Source organism: Rhinolophus sinicus, chromosome 2 (genome assembly GCF_057876585.1).
Source record: "Rhinolophus sinicus isolate RSI-liver-muscle chromosome 2, RSI-T2T, whole genome shotgun sequence".
Lineage (NCBI taxonomy): Eukaryota > Metazoa > Chordata > Mammalia > Chiroptera > Rhinolophidae > Rhinolophus > Rhinolophus sinicus.
In genome coordinates, this window is record NC_142502.1 from 48,710,220 (window position 1) to 48,733,470 (window position 23,251).

The following is a 23,251-nucleotide window of genomic DNA, read 5'->3' on the forward strand; positions in this document are numbered from 1 at the left end:
AGCCCACCATCCCTTGCAGGACTTGAGGAGTTGAACCTGCAACCTTGTGGTTGAGAGCCCACTGGCCCATTGGGAATCGAACCGGCAACCTTGTGGTTAAGAGCCCACTGGCCCATGTGGGAATCAAACCGGCAGCCTTTGGAGTTAGGAGCACGGAGCTCCAACAGCCTGAGCCACTGGGCCAGCCCCTATTTATTTATTCTTGACAAATGGGTTTCAACTCACAGTAAGATAGCTATCCTTATAAATAATTAGATTATGAAAGTATATTAATTGAGTGTAGGTTCCTCCGTTTTGAAAATGTGTTAGGTTCAAGCATATCTATTGTATACATTTATTATTTAATAGCAGTGACAGGTAAAAGAAACTAAAGATGAATAAATCATTTAGTTAAAAATATACCTAAGAAATCTAACAAATAATTTTGTTAATTATTCAATTAATTTTTTCCTACTTCAGGAATTTCCTATTTGGCTCCCACATTGTATGCTACTTATTTATGGTCCTTTGTAAATTACCAGTATTTCCAACGTTCAGAAATGAATTCAGTACCTTTTTGTCTCACTAAAATCTAAACATTCAAAGCTCATAAAAGGGGAATTACAGATACTAGCTTCTTCATTTAAACTAGTTTCATCCATCCCCATCCAATTGATATGTATGTGTTCTCTGTGCTTTTCCTCCTCCAGATGTTGTACTAATACTGGGGATACTAAAATGAGAATAACAATGACAACAGCAACGCTATTCTTGCTCTAAATTGCTTCCAGGGGATAATTCATACAGTGGAGCTAAGAGCACTCAGGAACTTTCTTACTCAGTTGGAAGGGGTTCACATTGGAGTTCACTGACCACTGCAGTGAGCATAAAGAGCACGTGCCTGATATTGTGCAGGCCTCTGTGTTTCCTTTTTGACTCCAGAGAGGGCAAGTCTGCCTGGTGGATCTGGTGTGATATTAGTCTTTTACCTTTTATGACCTTTAAGCTTTTACCCCATCTGTTAGCGTTCGTCTTCTTCCTTTGTAAACTTTTGGTCTGATATAAATCCGTATGATTATTTTTGCTCTTCGAAAAGTTCATTTTGTTGTTCTTGTTGTAACATAAGTATAACCTTCCTGGGAACTTTTAAATCTCCTCTCAATAACCCCTAAGATGCCCCCACAGTGGATATTTCACAGCTACTTTTTTCAAAACTGCCAATCTTCCTCCTAATACACACTGTGGTGGTTTTAAAATTTGTCCACAAATTATCTTATATTTCTCCCTTCATGAGGTGGAGCCTATTTCTCCTTCCCTTGAGAGTAAGCTGGATTTACTGACTCCTTTCTAATGAATAGAATATGGTGGAAGCGACCCTGTCACTTCAGAGACTAGGTCATAAAAGACAGCAGCTTCCATTTTTGTTACTCTCTTAAATCACCTGCTCTGGGGGAAGCCAGCTGCCACGGCATGCAGGAAGGTACAAATGACCAGGAACCGAGGCCTCCAGCCAACAGCCATGAGATTAGCCATCTTGGATGTGAGTTTTCCAGTCCCAGTCAAGACTTCAGATGACTGCAGCCCAGGAAAATATCGTGACTACATGATTCATGAAAGATTCTGGGCCAAAACACTGAGCTGAGGTATTTCTGGATTCCTAGCTCTTATGAAGTGTTTGTTGTTTTAAATCAAAGGTTTGGGACAATTTGTAATGATGCAATAGATAACTAATACAAAGATATGCTTTCTTTAGACTATGTTATAAAGAGATTCAGTTCTAGGTGAACAGTCTCTATTCTTTAATTTTTGCCTTCATAGGACTTATACAGTAGAGTTCTTTGAATTTTCCAACACCATTCTCCTTAGCACCTCAGATTAAAAAAATGTTCTTTCATTTTTATCTACTTATACTTTGGATCCCATTTTTACCCATGTTCTCTAAGGTCTTGTCTCAAATTTTCACCATTAATCTTTCTCTCCTGTGGCTTTGACAACCTCTACCTTCTTCTCTCATCCAAACAAAACTTCCCTTTGATCCTGGTGTTTTTTGGTACTTGCATTTGTTTGCAAAGTCTTGAAGTCCTATTCATTCTTTTCTCCTCAGTCCTTGCCAGCTGGTTTCGGCCCTTACTGGTGGCATTTTCTCTTCAAGATTAATTGCCACTCTCTTTTCCTTGTCCCGTTCTTCCTGATCTCTGACACCTTCAGTCCTCAGAATCTCAGGGACCCTGAGAGCTGGCACAGAACTCAGAGACCACTTGCAGATCATAACATGAAGGCCCACTAGCTCCAGGTCACAAACTGAGCTTGTGACAGACCTGGAGCTCAGGTTCAGCCTCCCTCCCTCTCAGGCCTGAGTTCTTCTCATTTTATCACAAACAATCCCTTGCAACTTTCTCCACCAAAGTCATGAAACTGCACTTTCTTGGTTGTTGTTCTTTTTTCCCCCAACTTTTTCTTCTCAGTCCCCTTGGCTAGTTCCCTTTCCTAATGTACCTAAAGCTCTGCTTCTTGCCCTCAGCATCTTTCTTGTGATCTCACATTCCTGCCATTAGATCTCATCTCTAAACTCCCAACTCCAGTCCTGATTCTGCCGTGGACTGAGTCCCACATTGCTGACTGCCCTTAGGGCTGCTCTACTTGGCGTCCCCCTCCCCCACCCCCGTCACTTCAATCCCACGGCCAAGTGCTACCTTTCTCCACTCTGGCATAGGGGCTTCACCTTTTCTTGTTCTTAGGAGTAAAACTTAGAGCCGTCCTGTTAAGTACCAAGCCTGTCATTTTTATTCTTCTTTTTCATTTTTCGTTCCATTCATTCCACAAAAATGTGGTGAACATGAGGCCCTGAGGACACACAGTCTAGTGAGACTTTAAACTGGTCCTTTTCTGACATTTCTATCACTACAGCTCCAGCCAAGGTCTTTATCACCTACGTTTGGATTACGCTGATGGTCTATCTATTTTGTCTCGTTGTCTCCTCTCTCTCTCCTCTCCACCTACACTGTTTCCTTCACATTACTATTTGGGTACTGTTACTACCTGTTATCACCACATCAAGACCCCCTTTTTTATACCCCATTTTATCTCTGCCTGTCCAGCTGTTTTTCTCAGGGACCCTGTGTTCCATGCCAGGTTGCTCTGCTCTGTGTCCCTTTCAGGCGCTCTTTCTGACTTCTCTTGATACTCGCTTCTCTTTTGCTCCTTTGGGACATGTCTTGACTTTTCTGGAGTTGTGCACAGAGTTGCTCCAGGGCAATTACTCTTGATGGCTTCTGAGGATTGTTTTGAGATAGGGAGCAAATATGTGTCGAGGGACTCAAAAGGCTTGAATAAAAATGACTGCTACAGTATGTTATTTTGACATGTCCTTTTTTTTTGCACTCAACTGCGATGACTCTGTTACATGAAACTCCCTTGGGGTGACGTGGGGACAGAAACAGGTGACATCAATGACGAAAATTGATCAGAATAGTTGCTATTCCTATTGTACTTGACAAGACTAAATATTAGTGACTGTTGGTTGGGGTTTTGGGGCCTTATGATTTGAACTAAAAAAGATTTCCCCACATTTCACAATCATTGCTGGATTAGGATATTTGGAAGTCAGTGATCATTGGGGTCATTTGACAGAAACCAATAAGGTGATTCTTCCAAGAGGAAGATTCCCTCATGGGTGTGACAAATCTTGAGGGTGACTGAATCTCTTTGTGAAACCAAACAGGTTTAGAAGTAAGGAAGTGAGTAATTCCCTCCATGTGCCGTCTTTCTACATCTCTTATCTATGATTGTATCTTATATTAGCATTATAGATTACTGTGGTTTTTCTTGTGGTTACTGTGAGATGTGGATTCATAATAAAACTTCTAGGCTGTCTGAGATTACTGGATGAATAGCTATTTTGTGTCAAATAAGAGAGATAATAATGTCACTGCTTCTTTGTCACTTTCTGGCTTATTCATTCATCTAGTCAACCAATTTTCTATTGAGTGTCTACTATATTTCTTGTAGTGACAACTGCTGTGGATACAGTGGTGACCATAATAGATAAGGTTTCACCTTTTTCTGATAATTCACAGAGCCACCAGGCCATAAGTAAAGTAAAAATGGAGTAGGCTCAATTCTCCCCATCATTCCTCATTGGTTCTCTGGTTCCTTCCCACTCTCTTTTTCTGTTTTCCTTCCCACAAAAGGATCTTCTCAAGTGGTATCAATTTCTTTCTGGAGCTTTAATATCAGTGGTGCTGGTGGAGGGTGCATATCTTTCATGGTGTTGATCAGGGGCAATGCACTTATAACTGAAGCTAGACATTTGGTCTGGTTTATTAACGTGAGATTTCCTCTGATTCTTTAATGCCAATACTCTTAGTATTCTGACACTTCATTTGGTGAACTTTTAGCATAGTACCTCATTTTCTTATTCTGTGTTAACAGTTAAAATACTTTTTTCTCATAATTAATAAAAGTGAATTAAGTTGAATTTATTCTATATTATAGGTAGAATATAAATGACAGGGTCTGGCACACAGTAGGTGTTCAATAAATATTTGGGAGAAAGATGTAGAAAAAATGGAGGAGAGGAAAAGGTACTTTACAATTAATCAATTTTACAATTGTTTAAGTTACAAATACTTTTCCATTTTTTATTTTTCAAAAATAAAACACAGAAGAAATGAAGGTTGGAAAAAGTAAGTAAGAAACAAAGAAGTCCCTCAGATTGATGTGAAGTACTTCATATCTATAACCTCTAAATGTTTCTTTTATAATATTCCCAACCTGTGTGTTAGACCAGTCTTTCTGGCCCTCCTTTCCTCTTCCTCCTCCTCCTTTCCCTGTTCCCTCTATCCCCCCTCCCCACGCACTGAGTGCTCTGTGTGGTATTTGGCTTTCAAAGGTCACGCGCTATCAGATGGTGGTTAAAAGATAAGATTCTGGCATCAGGTAGACTTGGGTCCCAGTGTTGGCTCTACCGCTTACTGGCAGGTGAACTTGGGCAAACATTTCTAAGCCTTTGTTTCTTTATTTATAAAATGGGATAATAACAATCTGTGTCCTACAGGGTTTTGTGAAGATCAGGGGTAATAATATGGAAAGTGCTTAATACTTTGCCTGATACAGATAATGTCTATAATATCTGGTGTTCTCTCCATTCCTTATTTCTCTCCATGCTATATACCTCTATGCACAGTGGGCGATTTTCCACTAAAATTAAATATATATGGAAGTTGTATTCTTTTTCATCCTTGAATAATATAAACACAGCTGAGGATGTTTTCTCCAGGCTTTGCAAGAGCGTTCTTTCTGAGATGAGATCAAATTTGGAAAATGTTGATTCAGAATCAGACAATTTCAGTAAATCATAAGGAAGTGACTCTACAGGATTATAATATGATTCCACGTTTTTCAACTGACTCAGTGTCTGCTCCTGCAGTCCTGCAATAGGTATAATAAATAAATACTGTTGGATGATGAGTTCATAAAGTTTCTGGAATTAAATTTGTACCATTTGTACCATTTTCTGTAGACATGTTAGTCCCAATAAATAGATTCTTTCAGTAGACACAATAGTCCAAATCAATATTTTAGGATTGCTTTCAGGAACCCAATTCATATTCTTACTGCATCTCAGAGACCAGGAAAAGACATTTTTTTTTTCTGTATTGGCAGTTTGCAGGCAAAGCTTCTGCAAACTTTAGTGCTCTGTCAGTAATTGTTCAACAGGCATTTCAAGTCTAGTTTTGCTTAGAATACAGACCCAGGGGAAAAGGTTCAGCACCACAATAGTTACTCTCTCAACAGAAATGCTTCAAGTAGATCAGAAGACCAAGCTGAAGTTATATCTCTTTAGAAGACTACCGATACTGATGAGGAAGGAGGAGCGACTCCTACAGGGGAACAAAATGAAATTGCCACGGGCTGAGCTCAGCTTAGTTGAGATTCTAACATTCTTAGCCTCATTTTATGGGTGAAAGTTGCTTTTAAATTAAAGAGCACGATGCCTCTCTCTTGTACCCGATGGGATTTGTGGAGAGTCAAACAGTACATCTATATCAGGAAATTCTATTCTAGCTTTTACTGTGCTGATGGAGAAAACATCTTTCCAGATGGATTTCTGTTTATACAGCCTTTAAAATTTTTACTTGCACCCAGTTTGTCCCATTGGCAGTACTTCCAGTTCTATTTTTTAAGACTTTAAGCCCACAATAGTGTTTATGGAACAGGAAGAGAAGTGACCCTTTTAGCAAGAAAAAAAGAAGCTGCAAAATTCCTCATTTCTAGGAATAGCTTTTAACAGCATGATAAATGGCACTGAGGTCTTGTCAATAGGATTTTCAGCATCTTATTACAAAATGGTTGAAGAAATTGTATACTGAATGCCCATATACCCACCATCCATATTTTACAATTAGTATTTTGTTGTGTTTACTTAATCATATATTTATCCACCTCTATACATTTATCAGTCTATCTTATTGTTATTATTTGGGGGAATGCATTTCAAAGTGAGCAGCAGTCATCAGAAGGGATGGACTCATTTTGAATCATGGACGATACCATCTGGCCATTTGGCCAACAGTATATTGCATCAGGTAGGACTAGGTTCAACTAAAGTTAAAGAACTAAGCAGAGTAGCTTAATAGGTTTAAAAGAATTGTTTTCTCCGGTAAGAGAAGGCTGAAGGTAAGAGTCAAAGGTTAGCATGCTGGTTCTAACATCATCAGTGGCTTAAGCGCTTTCTATTTTGCAGTCTACCATCTTAGCCTGCGGCATTTATCTGTAAAATCTCTCATGGCCTGAGGTGACTCCTGGAGTTCCAGTTATCTTACTTTCTAGTAGTAGGAAGGAGGAAGGGATAAAGGCTTACTTTAATGACCTATCCCAGAAGAACCAATAATTTTTTTTTTTAAATTGGGGAATATTGGGGAAGTGTGTTTCTCCAGGGCCCATCAGCTCCAAGTCATTGTCCTTTAATCTAGTTGTGGAGGGTGCAGCTCAGCTCCAAGTCCAGTCGCCGTTTTCAATTTTTACTTGCAGGGGGCACAGCCTACCACCCCATGCGGGAATTGAACCAGCAACCTTGTTGTTAAGAGCTTGCGCTCCAACCAACTGAGCCATCGGCCGCCCCCAAGAACCAATACTTTTATAATCAACTTGTCTAGCTCCAGAAAAAAAAAAAAATGAAAGGAATTTTATAGAGATTATATTATATTTATAGATGAACAGAAAAATATGGACATATTTATAATGTTTATATATATTATTAAATTTATTGGGGTGACAATGTTTAGTAAAATTACATAGGTTTTAAGAGTACATTTCTATAATACATCATCTGTATATCACATTGTGTGTTCACCACCCAGAGTCAGTTCTCCTGCCATCACCATATATTTGATTCACTTTTCCCTATTCTACCACCTCCTCTCCCCTTACCCTCTGGTGACACTAAACTATTAGCCAGAACTAGCCACGTTTGAGAGGCTGAGAAATATAGTAATATCCCTTTGATTATTTAGGTGGCTTATTTATTTCGGCCATTTCATTTTGTTGGGAAAAATCAAATGAGCTGAGATTTCCTGCCATAGCACAGCTGTGTGGGTCTTGGGTTACTATTAGAGACATTTGTGAGAGTGCAAAAGGTGACTATGAATAAGTTTTCATGTAACTTAAGTTCCAAAAAACTATTTGCCCAGTAAATTAATTGATCCTTATATTGAAGTAATATCAAACTAGTACTTTAGTACTTGTTTATGGTATTACCTATCACTGTGATCAAAATGTAGAGTCAGCAAAATGTGGTGGTTCAAGGCCAAAGAGCCAGATAGATGGCCAGCTTCCACTATCCTTAGGGATAAAATCCCTGAGAGCTACATGGGTTGAAAATTCGGCCAAATGATGACAAAAATCCAGAGGGGAATTTTAAATAGCATTTAAAGGCTCTGTCTTGGAAGAAGCTTTATTTTCTGGAATTAAAAATGATTCACACCTGGGGTGGTCTTGGACAGAGGCAGAAGAGGGTTAAAGGTTGATGGTTTGGGGAGCCACTAAGGATGTTTGAGAAGATCTGTCAGGTGGTCCGTGTGCCATGTATGACAAAAGGTTAGGTCATTTTTACTTTCATGTTCAAGAAATTAAAATTTTTCTACCATAGGTAGAAAAATGAATTTCTACCACTATATTTTTCTGTTTCAGACTAGAAAATTAGAGTGTTTGAAATGAGGATTTCTCCCTATCCTCAGCTTTTCATACTCCAAGAATTTGTTTTTTAACATTAAGAATTAATGTGTTTGGGGGGTGTTATCAGTTTGTGAGGGGTATAAATGTCTAATCATTATGTTGTTTTGTACACCTGAAACTAGTATAAAAAATAAAATTAAAAAAGAATTAATGTGTTTTAGTTTATAGACTGTTTTGAAAATCATAGCTGCGTTTAATTTATTTTCACTCCCTTAGTATAATTATTCCCCTTTAATTTTGCTGCAATCTAAATGATCATTGGAGTTTTATACTAAAGCCTGAAACAGAATACAGAATAAAGCAGCAATCATCTGTTCAGAGAAGCAAAAGGCCTTAGTGGAAGGATGGGGGTGGGGTGGGGGGTGGGGGGTGGTAGGGAAAGGGACAGAATAGGATGGGAACTTAAATACCAGTCAAAACACTTTTCCCCTTCAGTTTTAGGAAATGATGATTTATTATTATAGTTGTAGAAAGTAAATCTTCAGGTGCTCATTTTCTTTGCTGAAACTAAGACACTGTAGTACTTGCGTCTTCTTTCTGCTTGTATTTCTTCTCAGTATCTATCTTGAGTCCACTTCGTAACTTGTTTGATACTGCAGTTTCAGATCACTAGAATTTAATGAATTCTTCGAGTGCTGGCACGTGGTTATATTTAACTTAAAAAAAAAAAGGCTAAGATTCTTTGTTGGAAATACAAGATTAGGAATCTAGGGAACTTATGAGGATTATAATATCTTTGCTAAAGGCATGTAATGGGATTGTTACACTGTATGTAAATAATATAAAATAGGAAATAGTACCATTTATTTGTTTTGAAAGATGTACAAGTCCTATATTGGCTACAAATGTATTATTGCTTCTAAGTCATGTAAAACCTCAACATTTCTGCCTTAACCTGAATTCCTCAGAAAGCAGAGCCTGAACCAAATGTTTAAGAGCAATTATTCATGGGAGAGTGAGATCCAGAAGTCACTAGTGATGGACAGTGTTGTAAAGCAGGGAAGGAGAAAGACCCAAAACAAGTATGCAATATCAAGTCAACCATAACTGTGGGCAACTGGTTACTTGACCCCCGAGGTCGCTTGAGGACCTGAAAGAAATGCATCTTGGAACCTTCCATTTGGTGATGGTGGTGGTGGGAAAAAGATGAAAGCATTTATTATTAATCATTTCCTATCCCTATGGGTGTTAATTGCCTCTCTCCCCAGTCTCAACAGAGAAGCCTTGGGGTACAAGGCAAGAGGCTTTCTTGAGAAGAGTCCCTTTGGGTTGCATCTGTGTGAGGCTAGTTAGAATCTGTGCAAAACCAGTTGCTATAGTGAGTGTTAGAATAAATGAAAGTTGAAGCAGAGAGAATCTGATGCAGGGCACAAGGGATATCAGAAACATCCCCCCACCCAGCTCACTATGTTATAGGTACAATAAAGTTACATTAACACAGTTACCTGAATCTTGCTGCAGTCAAGCTCCAGCTGGCTCCCTTGGAAACTCCAGGACTTCACACAGACTTCCCCAAATGTTGAGGAAGTTCTCAAAGGGTGCCTAATAAAAGCTCTTGTGGTGCTCCTGACTGTAAAACTCCTGGCTTCTGCTGTGCTGCCAATTCCTCATCAGACTCCAGAACAGTGATTCTTATACTTCTTTTTAAAGAGTTCAATAGCCTCTTGCTAAGTGGAAAGGATGTCATGGCTCAGGAGAATTGCTGGACCCGTGGAACATGATAGAACTTAGTGAGCTTGCACTTTCCATGAGCAAACCCAATGAGCCCAGCCACTGTGTATCCCTGGGGTGCTCAGGTGCCTCCAGGAGGGCTGGGGAGAAATGGTTCACATGCCAGCTGCCATGACATACAAAAAATCTAACTCTGCTTCGGTGTTCAGGTGCTGAAGGCCGTTCTAGCTGGTCATGTATGGTTTGTCAGATTACTTTCCCTTATGGTTAATTTTATTTCCGTGTGTGTGCATGTTGGGGAGGAGGAGACTTGAAACCTGGCTTCTTTTCCCCTCTTATTCATCATTTCCTTTCCACCCCACCCCACCAAGTTTCCCAGATATGTCTCTAATATCTGATTCCCAGCCATAGACATGGCTTGAGATTTTTTTCCAAGATGCTCCTTCGTCCCTATGCAAATTAGGAGTGCAAATAGTTACTTGGGTAGGGTTGGGGTGTTGCCTAATTCCACACAGCAGAGATATACAAATCTTGGCCCTGGCCAGCAAGAATCTGATCCCCATTACATGTTATATATCTTATTTCTAAAGGCCTAAGGACTCTATTGATCATTCTACCGATCAAGCTGAAGAAAACCTTAATGAATATATGTGTGTGTGTGTGTGTGTGTGTGTGTGTATATATATATATATATATATATATATGTATGTATATATATATATATATATATATATATATATATATATATATATATATATATTTCATTTAGAATGAAACAATCTTTTCTTCTAAATGCAGATCCAATTCAAAGAAAAAGAAATGTGGAACATGTATTTTGACTTAGCAATTCAGTTAAATGAAGCACCTTCAATGTATATCAGCCCAGCCTTGGCAATCTCTTTGTGGCCTTTGTGATAGGGGAAAGGCACATTCAGGCAATGCTATGTGTGTAGAGAAAAAGCTAGAAAGATCAGATGGCCAAGTGCATTAAATGACCTACACTTTATCCTGCAAGAAAAGGGGAACCATCAGAAGTCCATGGTTGGTTTTCTATTTTAAAAATGATAACGTTAGTGGCACTATGTAAGAGATACAAGGGTGCTGCGGCTGTGAAAACGAACCTTATAACTTCCATAATTCCGCTCTGCTGCTGGAGAAGTTGAGGGACAGGCAGCTTCCGACATAGCGCATTTTATGGTTCTCAAGCTTGCCCTTGCATGAGAATCACTCGGAGGGCTAGTTAAAACACATGATCTGACATATTCTGATTCAGTAGGTCTCAGACAGGGCCTGAGGAGTTTTATTTCTAACAATTTCCCTGGTGGTGCTGATGCTGCTGATTCAAGGACTGGGCTTTGAGAACTGTTGGTCTGGTAGATAAAAGTCATTTCAGATTGAAGTCTGATAACTATTTGGGCTTCTTTCCTTTAGGCCAGAGCTGGTTTTGTGGCCATTTCCCATATTAGAGATGGTGTTTAATATAATTGATCATTTTCAACTAGATTTGAATACTGTACTTTTTGTATTAAGTAGATAACAGGTTAGAAAGCAGGTGGAGCATTCGCTTCCAAAGCAAAAGAGGGTATGTTTTGGAAGAATGCTTCATGCTCTATGTCAGGGGTCGGCAAACAATGATCCATGGTCCAAATCTGGCCCACTGTTCTTGTAAATAAAGTTTTATTGGAATGTAGCCACACATTGACTTTTATATTTTCAACGGCTACTTTCATGCTACTCAACTCAGAGATGAGTAGTTGCAGCAGGGACTCTATGACCCTTTAAGGTGAAAATATTTCCTATCTGGCTCCTTAAAACATTCGCCTGCCCCCTCGTCTATATGTTCCTCTGAGCAACTGTTGGCTGATTTAGGGAAGCTTTTCTCTTGAAATCTGGCAGTAAGCAACATCAGTTTACTTTAGCAGATATGAAACTGGAATCCTAACACTTTCTTCCGCCCTTCCTCAACCCTTCTCCCCCAACATGGAAAGTGGCCCAATAAGTGAAATGAAACTTGGCCGGATCAGCGATATTTAGAAAGTGGAAGGTGAAAGTGTTGACATCTGCTTGTATTTTGTGGTCCGAGCTTCTCTGGCAGCATGTGATATGGGGAGAGTGTTCTGGTCAGCCAGGCACCTCACGTTTTGTGAAAGATTGTCTCATGCCTTAGTTGGATTTACGCCAATGAAGAAATGCAGTTGGATAAAAGATCTGCATTCCTTCCTATACAGAGGCTTCCTAGGTGAACTCTTCCTTTTTTTTCAGTGTTGATCATTTCAGTAATTTGAGTGTCTGTTGTGGATTGAACATCTGCATGTGCCCATTAACAAACACATATGTATATTTTCAGGCCTATGTGTATTTTAATACATAGGCATGCCAATCTTACCTCTCGCCTCCGCCTCCTTTCTGATCGCATTTGCTCCTCTGCAGTGGGTTCACATCCCCAGAGAAGCAGATGCCAAGACAGGATTAGGAGTATAACAGATTTATTAGGGGAAATGCCTGGGAAGGATTAAGGTGAGGAAGCAGGAGTGGTCTGGAGAGGCTTCACACTGCAATGCAGCTCTGACTGGAGGAAAGGAAGAGGACTCCATAGGACAAAATCAGACTGCAGAGCAGTTCTAATAAGGTTGTGGCCAGGTTGGTGGGGAGTCCTTGAGCCAAAATCAGAGGAGTCCCATGTCCCACAGAAATGGGTCCGTGCTAGTGCCCCCAGTCACAGGTTGGGGGCAGCCGAGAAAACATGTCCCCAGCCCAAACACGGTGGATCCGTAGGAGCTGGAAGTCAGTGAATCTGCTGCCAGCAGCAGATCTGAGAGGTTCGTTTTCGCAGCCGCAGCACCCTTGTATCTCTTACATAGTGCCACTAACGTTATCATTTTTAAAATAGAAAACCAACCATGGACTTCTGATGGTTCCCCTTTTCTTGCAGGATAAAGTGTAGGTCATTTAATGCACTTGGCCATCTGATCTTTCTAGCTTTTTCTCTACACACATAGCATTGCCTGAATGTGCCTTGCACTTTTCTGTCTTGGGTACTTTGCCCAGATGGTTCCCTTTTTCTCATATGCCCTCCCTTTCTCAGCCACCCACGGAAATTCTACTTCTTTTAAAAATATTTCTCTGCAGAACCATAAATGAAATGAACAGCACCCTTCTTAAATGTCTAGTTTATGTGGGAAACATTATTTGAAGTTCTATACTGAATGCTGTGATCAGATATGAATTTTGCTCTGAAGGATTAACTTTAATGGGAAAAGCGATATCCCATAAACACTATATTAAAAGGAGAAAGTAAGAAAAGTCATAACCTGGGTACAGAGAAAATGTGGTGGGAATTCAGAAGAGGAAATGAATACCTTCATATCAGAGAAATCTACTATGAGAGATAGGCCTTAAGGACTTAGTAGGATTTGGGTATGAGGAGATAAAGGGGGAAAGGGAATTCCAGATTAAAATAATAACAGGGGCATAGGCCTGACTTTGTTTAGAATAGTCTCAATGACTAGGGTTTTTCCAACTGCACATAAAAAGACAGAGAATGTTTGGAGTGCATGGTATGTAGTAGGGCTATTATTTTGTGAAACTTATTATTTATGTATGTATTTCCATATATCTCTTATATATATATATATATATATATATATATATATATATATATATATACATATATATATATATATATGTATATATATATATATATATATATATATATATTCACTATATAAATGTGTTTCTTACTGTAGGAAAGCTTTTGTTTTATTTGAGTTCATTCAACAATATATATTTATGGAACATCTCTTATATATTGGCCACTGGACAAGGTCCTGGGTATATAGTGATGAAAAAGATGACATAGTCTCTGCCTTCATGGAAATTATGATTCAGTGCAGTGGTTCTCAAACTTTAGAGTCATCAGAAACCGCTGGAAGACTTAATAAAACACAGATTGCGTCAAAGTTTCTCATTCAGCAGGGCTGGGGTAGGACCTGGGAATTGCATTTCTACCAAATTCTCAATTAATGCTGAAGATACTGGTAAGGGATCACATTAGACACCAGTCTAGAGGCTTACTTAAATACAAATAAATATATGATGGCCAATTACGATGTGTTAGGAAGGAGAAGAGCAGAGAACTACGAGAGAGAATAACTGGGAAATCTATTGTATGTTTAATGGTCAGAGGAGGTCTGTCTGAGAGAGTGACATTCAGGCAACAGGAATAGCCTACTCAATGCCCCAGAGGAACTGAAAGCATGGAAGAAAGAAGGGCTTGAAACAACAGTGGAAAATAGGTCGGGGCTAGATCATGCAGGGTTTTTAGCTCAGTGATATTAAAATTGGAATATGTATATTCCTAGGCCACAGGAAGACTTTCTAAGGCTATCTAGGCACATAGTTTTAAGAGAATCATCTTATTTGCTCTCCTAAGAGGTCTACTTAAGGGCCAGTGCTTGGGTAATGCTCATTTACCTTTCGTACCTCTTTATGGATCAAAGCATACTTATCTCCTAGCGAATACTGCTAGGGTGTAAAATAACTTGGGGGATGAAACAAGGAATAACTCAAAATTGTGACCTTGGTGTTCAACAAGTGAACTACTCTTATCGTGAAATAAAAACAAAACCTGTTCTCAAGAAAGATGGCCTCTAGTTTTTGGCTTTCAAAAAATTGAAGGAGGCCCTAACTAAGGGCAAGTAGGGCATTAAAAATAATTTTTGATGATGGATCACTTTGTCATTTTGATATATAATTAGGAAGGACACCCTTGAATTTAGTGTCATCACTATAATAAAACTTTCATTTCCTCTATTTATTTAAGTGGATAAAACAAGCACTCTCTCAGTGGTTTCCTCTATAAAAAATGAAAAATTACAAAAAGGATTGACTCTGAAAACTGCCACAGTTTAGCATTAAGTAATAGCAAAGCATAAATACATGAATTAATTGGGCTAAAAAATAATGTCAGTGAATTCGTTGAGATCAATTTTAAATACAATATATTTTATATATTTAATAATTATAAGATTTATAATATATTTATGTTATGTTGACCAGCTGTATACTTGTAATAAATGTAATACTAACACCAATCAGAATAATATTTTTTGAAATGTATTAGTGCTTTAACTAGATTCTTTGTAAGAAATTTAGCACAGAGTTTGTGAAGATAAATGCCATTTGTGAGAGAAAACACAGAGCAGAGGTAGCCTTGGAGCTGAGGAACAGCAAAATTTGTGAGTCCACAGCTTTCTGGTCAACCTTGTGCTGCTCTGCAAGCTTGTATTTGTCTTTCTCTGTGTCAAAGCTCTCACCTTTCCGGTATCTGGACTTACGCAAGTTCCTCACTGAAGTAAGCAAGCATCAGTGAGATGTTCTGGGATTTCACACCACTGATACCAGTTTTGGTGGAGGTGGTGTTGGAAGATTTCTGTGTGTTCTACTCAGAGGAGTTTGATTGAGGATCAGTGGTCCAGTAACAAGTCGCAAGCCACTGTTCAGCTGCTTCAGAAACACCACCCTCTTGCCTCTGTGGTCCTCAGTGAGGACAATCCGAGTGGTTCGGGAGTGATGCTACGTCACGGTTTTCTCACCTGCTGACTGAAAGGTTTTTGGTCATGGCTCAACAGCTTTTGAGGCACAACTTTAGTAGGGTGGTATTTAGTTGTTTTGCAAAATTAAACCACTTGGGTACCACCATTCTTCTCACCACCAACTGGTTTTGTGACGGTAGCAAGAAACTTCTTCTTGTTTTCTTTTCAATCCTGGATTTAGCTGCTAAAAATGTCCTCTTGTACATGGCCTTTCTGGAATACATGACACATTGGAAATATCTGCTAATTGATCTGAGTAGGATGGGGTTTCGGCGGCAGTGGAGCTTCCCTTTTTATTCCTGTTGGCTTTGAGATTCCTCTTCATAACCTTGCCACTGGCATCAGCCTTCTCAGCTTCAGGTTTCTTCTGCTTAGTATCTGGCTTCTCAGCTTTTCCACCCACCATCATGCAGGATGGGAAAGAGACAGGAAAATATATATATTTCTTAACACTTAGAACATTGTGGCCACAGGAAAATTAAAAAAAAAAAAATTATATCTCCTATGTATCTATGTATCTGTCTATGTATGATATTATATATTATACAGACCATAATAAAATAATCCACAAAAAGATATGAAGCAGAAAAACATATAAGGATAACTCTCCGTGATAAGTATAATGGAAATATGAGTTTAAGGAGAAAGTAAATACATTTATTCAGGGTGCCCTCAGATACAGAAGGAACGCTCCATGACTGTCTAAAGACTGGACAAGAGGCTCGAGGTTGTGAGGGGGAAGTTCCTGGAGATGAGGGAATTAACTTCAGGAAGAGTGGAGAAAGGAAAAAGCCAGGGCTGTAAGCATGCGGTCTGGAGTATGAGGGCTTTCATCCTTCTCTCAGCTCTATTCTACTTCTTGAATTTTGAGTGGTTATAACTGCCTCCTTCTACTGATTCCCCTTGTCCTTTCTCTTACTTCCTTTCTCTTCCCTTCCTACAATATCGCCTTCATTCTCTTTCTGCCCCCTCTTCCTCAGAATAGGTCAAACGAGTATAGGATGGGAGTAAACATTAGGGAGGGTAAGATGGAGAAAAAATTGAATCGTAAAGTTTGTGGAGGGTATTTTTTAGGTGGGGTATGAGAAAAACAATTGCAAAGGAGAAGCTATATCGTGTCTATTTTTCCTTCCACTTTAAGACCTAAGTTGGGTTCCTGACTAGAGAAGCTTGGTGGGTGAGGTGAGTGGGGGAGCCACCCTGGCCTCTCCGTCTTTCTAGAGATGGGAAGTTTTTCTTTTTAGAGAAGGGAGCTGGAGTAGCAGAAAGCAATCTGGACTGAGAATTGGGAGAGTTGGCTTCAGTCAGTGCTCTGCCACTTTTTCTGTGACGTTGGGAGAAGCATCTAGATTCTTGATGCCCAGTTTTTAAGGGAAAAAAAAAAAATCGAATAAAGTGATCTGTACATTTCTCCCTACTCCAAAATGAATGTTTATAAATAATGAGAATTGTAAAGAGTTTATAGAAGTCCAGTACCTTTTGCTTTTCCTCATCATCCTTAAAGAGAAAAATTATAGTGAACTTTCCAGTTCATTGTTTAGAAAAAAAAAGGGGGGGTGTCTTTTCTCTTTGAGAAACATCAAGGTCTGCTCTGCCCTCTAATAGTTGCCTGGATAGAAGTTTCCATGTTAGCACGAAGCGGCTCGATTGGATTTCAACTAATCCCTTCTCTGTATACCCCTAATTTAACAAGAGGAACTGGAAGAGTCAGACAGTGTGTGGGAAGACTGAAGAAAATAAGGAAGGTATAGAAACCACTAGAGATGGAGATAAGTTAAACATTCTGGCAAATTGTCACGGTGTATTGCTCATACTGAATGGTTAGGCAGTTGGGAAGGTAGTTAAGAGAAGGATTCTAAATGCTTTATCTAATTGCAAGCAGCTGTCGATTAGTGGAGCTTGACCAACTGTTTTTAATTCCACTCAGTGGTGATGAAGAGAATGAGACTTTTAAGGGAAACTGGCAGGGGATGTGTGTGTGTGCATGAAGTCGCTTCCACTGTTTCTAGAGGTCAGAGAGTGCAGAAACTACTAAGAGATGCTCTTTGAAACCACTGCAGACTTGCATGATAATGATTTTCCTAAATTTTACCAGCATTTCTTGAGCTTTTGGCGGGAGGCAAACTTCTCTGTTATCCAAATTCTGGAATGGTTTTTCATGGGCAGTGATTCATCCCCTACTGGTGAGTGACTGAACGGCTGCCAACACGGGAGCAATTGTTCAATGTAGGCAGTAAATCTAGAATGAGCAACAACAATGCCATTTGGGAATCTTCTCCTTAGGAATGTTTCATTTCACTTTTTTGAATTAGAAAATAGGAAAAATAAAAAAGTGGAAAATTTCAGCTAGTTTCCTGTGGTTGTAAAACCTGCTATAAATGATCTAAATTTGAGTTTTTTGGAAGATAAAGTTTTGAGTAGCCCAGTGTAATCAGCCTGATACCTCTTTTGATGTAATTGCTCTTCTATATTTTCTTTTTTCTAACAAGATTAGTAATCTTTCGTAGTATTCATTTTAGTTGCTTCCATTTCTTGCCATATATTTAAAAATCAGTTATTTTAATGTTTCTGCATTACAAACTGATGGGACTTTTAACTTGACTGAAAGCAAGTCTTCTATGAGACCAGGGAGACCCTCAAGTTTTAGCAGTAGCTGTCTAAATGGTCTGAAAATATTAACAAGGAGACAAAGGGCAGAAACTCTCAGGGAGAAAGGAGCTACACTTCTTCAGTGCCAAATACCATCCATTTTATATCCTGAATTTCAGTGCTCTGAAAGAGAAAGTAGATTCCTAACTATGTACCTGTACAAAGATTTATCACCAAGGATATTGTTCACAGCATTGTTTACAATAGCAAAAAATTAGAAATATCCTAAATGTTTACAGTTGGCATTAGCTAAATAATTTACGGATCTCATATACAGCCATAAAAATGTTGTGGAAGAATATATAAATAACATGGGGAAACGGATTATAATGTACTAGGTGAAAACTCAGGATTAAAATCATGTATATTTAAAATTGTGGTCTGTGTGTGTGTGTTTGTGTGAAAAACCAAAGTCAAAAAAGAATTGGAAATAGTAGCGATGGATTACAGGTGATTTTAATTTTATTTATTTATTTCCCCCGCATTTTCTAAATTTCCTCTAAAGAACATATATTACTTTTACAATTGGGAATAAAAAACCTTATTTTAAAATAAATTTCTCAAAATGTCAATTTTTATGAAGAATTTTATTCCTTGTCAAGATGAAGCTAAGGAGGAGATTCATGTCCGGCAAGGGAGGAAAAAAAATATCAAGAGGGACAGCACTCAATAAACACCTAATTTTGTTTCTGATCTCGTGCCTGTTTGAAGCACTCACACTTGTTTTGACTCAGCTAGATAAGTCAGCTCCTCTAAAACAGTCACAATTTCCACCAGCTGTTTTGGATGTTTGAGGTTATGTCTTTGTTTTTAGAGAACTTCACTGCCTATCCCTTGAGCTAGCTCATGAACAATTGTAAAGGAAGTCTTTGAGCCCAATTCAGAGGAAAGCTGCTAATCTCATGACATCCACAAGGATCTGAAAAGGCAGCTCCATCTGTGCTGTTTCTGTTTTTCTTCCATGGCAGGTATCTTGATGTCAGAATGATGGCCACATCTTGGATCCAACTGTTGAATGGAGAGTCGATGACCACAAGTGATTCCGAGACACTCCTCCCGAGGCTGCAAGAACGTTTAACAACTAAGATGTGAGTGACAAACCCTGTACATGAGATGCTTACAAACCTTTCCTGGATTCTGTTTTCCATAGTAATTCTTTTCTACGAGTTTGGGGTTTGTGAGCCCTCTAGCAGGAAGCTATTTATCATGGAAAGCCACCAAAGGAGGGCTGTGGTTGTCTTTGCCCAAGACCTCTGAGAATTTTCTTTGAGTTAGATGCCACATCATTGTGTGATGTGGCACAGTTTCTGGAAACTGATTTGGAGGAGAGGAAGTTGACTTATGTGGGAGTCATAGCTTAGTTGTCAGTCTCTGGCATCCCCTTCTCCACAACGGCTCTTTCAAAGAAAAGAAAAATGGTGAAGCTTCTAATGCGAGTTGGTATTTAAGTGTATCATAGCGTGAAGTTTGATGTGACTTTGGAAGCTCACCTTTGCGGGTTATTACCTGTTTTAGTTTAGTATTGCTTCCAATGTGCTTTGCTGTCCTTGCTCCCCTTCCCCCTTTTTTCTTTCATTTTGTTTGGATGCAGACTAATCAGACCCAAACTTGTTATTTTTCTTTTCAAGACTGTTTGCAAATAGTAACTTAATTGAGCACCTACTGTGAGCCAGCTACTGTTCATAGCAACCAAGAAAGTTTTTGTAAAGAGCATACTTGTTACAGTCAGGGACCTCACAGAGGAGAGAAAGAAGGCAAGTGAGGAGGCTAGTGCTATGCTAAAGAAATTATTTGTTAGGAAATTTTTTTTTTTAAATTTGTACTTTTTTTTTTGTTTTAGATTTTATTGGGGAAGGGGGACAGGACTTTATTGGGGAACAGTGTGTACTCCCAGGCCTTTTTTTTTTTCCAAGTCAAGTTGTCCTTTCAATCTTAGTTGTGGAGGGTTCTGTTCAACTTCAAGTTGTTGTTCTTTCAGTCTCTTTCAGTCTTAGTTGTGAAGGGCGCAGCTCAGCTCCAGGTCCAGTTGCCGTTGCTAGTTGCAGGGGGCATAGCCCACCATCCCTTGTGGGAGTCGAGGAATTGAACTGGCAGCCTTGTGGTTGAGAGCCCGTGCTCCAACCAACAACTGAGCCATCCGGGAGGCAGCTCAGCTCAAGGTGCTGTGTTCAATCTTAGTTGCAGGGGGCAGAGCCCACCATCCCTTGCGGGACTCGAGGAGTTGAACCGGCAACCTTGTGGTTGAGAGCCCCACTGGCCCATGTGGGAATCGAACCGGCAGCCTTCAGAGTTAGGAGCACGGAGCTCTAACTGGCTGAGCCACTGGGCCGGCCCAGGAAAATTTTTATTTAGTAGAATCCCAGAGGGGCTGGGAAAGCTGCAAGCCTGGCAGTTCTGTCCATCTTGAGAACCCACAAGAATAGCTTGTTAAACATCCTAAACTAGAGCAATGCATGAGTTTGCTAATAGAATTCCATCAGTCAAGACTCTTTCAGTTGCAAGCATCAGAAACTCAGCTCAAGTTCAGGGATATTCTAATTTCAGGCCCCACTGGATTCATATGATGTTGTTAGCAGTATGTGTCTCTCGTCTCTTGGCTGAGTGTTCTCTGTTGCCAGTGGCCACCAGAAGCCCCAGGCTTACCTCCTATCAGTTTGGCAACCTCAAAGGAGAAAGAGGGTCCCTGTCCGAACAGTTTCAACGGTCATCCAGGTCTGACTCTCATTGGACCATGTTGGGTCATGCCAGCTCTTAACCAATCATTGTGAGCTGGGTATGGCACACATTTTTTGGACAGATCTGAGTTTGGGGCCCTCACCTGTGCCTAGGGGATGAAGTCTGTCTTACTTGAATTATAAGGACAAAGGACTAGGGAATGGTAGGTCCCCAAGGGAAAATGAGCTATTTATAGAAGAATGAATGAATGCTGGGTAGGTACTTTTACCACAAGGCCTCTGATGTCCTTTTCTTAAAGAATTATTATACTTTGAACTGTCCTAGGTTATCAATAGTTCTCGTAACCTTCAAACTCAATACAAAAGGGATTGGAGTTTTGATTTTCTCATTTCTTGTTTCCCAGAGTTTCTTTAATTTCTATGCAAGTTTCCTTGCTCAGCAAGGAGAACTTTCTCTCAAGGGTTTTAGGAAGATGTGCCTCTTCTCCCTCAGCACAGTGGGAACCTACTCCTCTTAGGGCTGTACGACTAAGAGGGTGACTCAAGTGTTTAGTGCAGCGGTTCTCAATGTTGTGGTCCGCAGACCAGCAGCAGCAGTAGTATCACCTGGAAACTTGTTAGAAATGCAAACTCTATGGGCCCATCCCAGACCTACCAAATTAGAAACTCTGGGGGTCAGGTACCCACATACCTGTGCTTTAAGAAGTCTTCTGGGTGATTCTAATACAAGCTTAAGTTTTAAAATTAAGTTTTAAAACCACTGATTGAGGGAACAGCCCAGTACAATCTTCTCTAGGAAGACTCCGAGTCCATCTAGACCTTTCTGCTTTATATTCTGCCTCCTTCAGCTCCTGACACCAAAGGAAAGATTTTTTTTTTATCGATTGATGTTTCTTGCTGGAAGTGAAGAGATTATTTTGTGCTTGGAGTAAGAGCTTTGCAGTGAGCTACAGCTGAGAACCCCTCAGTAGATTCCTGTTGGCTGCACACCAGGTAATAAATGTTCCTGGAGATGTTGCAGCTGCTAGGCTCATCTCAGACAAAGGAACTTGGAAATCTTTCTAATTCTCTGAGGGGACATTGTTTGACAAAGACCTGGCTGGGTTTCACTTCTAATCAGAGAGTCTACATGTTCATGTAATCATTCAACATGTAATAATACTGGGTTGATTGCTGGATACATGATTGCCCACACAAAAGACATGCTTCCTGTCCTCATGGAGTTCAAGGTCTAGTAAAGGACAAATATATGTAAATAGCATTAACAGTAGAGTATGATTTGATGGAGAAATACAGCGTGTTGGGGAGTTCACTACATGGCCACCTAACCCAGACTGGACTGGTCAGGGAGGGCTTGTCAGGGAAAGTTTTGTCTCAATTGGGACCTGACAGATGAATAGTCATTGTCCGACAAAGAAAACGAGAAGTGAGTGCCAGGCAGCCTATACGGTAATTGAGGGAGAATTTAGTGGTTTCAAGGAACTAGAAAAAAAAAAATCAGCATGTCTAGACTGCATAGTTTAAAGGGAGGCAAAGGTGGGGGGTAAGAAGGTGGGGTGGGTTAAATTATGTACATCATATTAACAAATTCGGACCTTATCCTAAGAGCAGGAGTAATCCACTGAAGAGTTTTAGGCCAAAGAAGTGAGATGATTTGATTTGTTTCAGAATGAGTGCTTGAGAATAGATTGGGGATGAAGTAGGGCAGAGTCAAGATCATAACCAGGAAAACAAATCAGAGCGCTGTTGGAATAATGAAACAAAAGATGGTGGTTCATTGGTCTAGGATAATGGAAATGGGGTTGGAGAGCAGTGGATTAATTTGGGACACTGGCGAGTGGTTGAAGGGAAAGAGCATTCAAATGAGGACCCCTAGGTGGTGGCCAACTTGGGTAACAAGGGAATGGAGGTGTCAGTTATTGAAAGGAAATAGCAGAGGAGGCATGAGTCTCTAGAAGAAAGTCATGAGTTCAATTTTAGACAAGGAGAGTTTGTAAAATGCCCAAGAGAAGATACCCAGTGTGCAATTACTGTCCAGGTCTGAGCTCAGACAAGAAATCTGGTGAGAGTAAATATTTGATGGTCATCAACACATGAATGACACTAAAGCCCAGGGAGCATATGAGCTCCCCTAGGGAGAGTGAATGGGAAGAGAAGAGGGCTTAGAGCCTGAGGAGATCTAGTATTAAGAAACAGGCCAAGGAAGAGAAACCTGAAAAAGTGACTGCAGGATGGCCAGGGGAGGTCAGAGAACCATCAGCACATGGAATGTGCTAGATGTCACAGAGACCAAGAAAAACAGGTTTCAGTGCTTTCTAGAAGTACATGATTGTAATGTCTCAGTTCTGTACCTGACTAAGATCAGGCCAGGTCATCTCTGGGGAAGTCATGCAGTACTACACTTCATTTGCCAGAATCTTCTGTCACTATTCCAAACAGGCTCATTCA

At 39.8% G+C, this 23,251-nt stretch overlaps 2 pseudogenes; both read right to left on the reverse strand.

Moving 5' to 3' along the window:
• LOC109449063 (small ribosomal subunit protein eS12 pseudogene) overlaps positions 1-11,069 on the reverse strand; it is a 36,743-nt pseudogene extending 25,674 nt beyond the window's left edge.
• A 3,899-nt stretch (positions 11,070-14,968) lies between these two features.
• On the reverse strand, positions 14,969-15,885 carry LOC141566991 (large ribosomal subunit protein eL6 pseudogene; annotated as a pseudogene).
• Between the last annotated feature and the right edge of the window lie 7,366 nt (positions 15,886-23,251).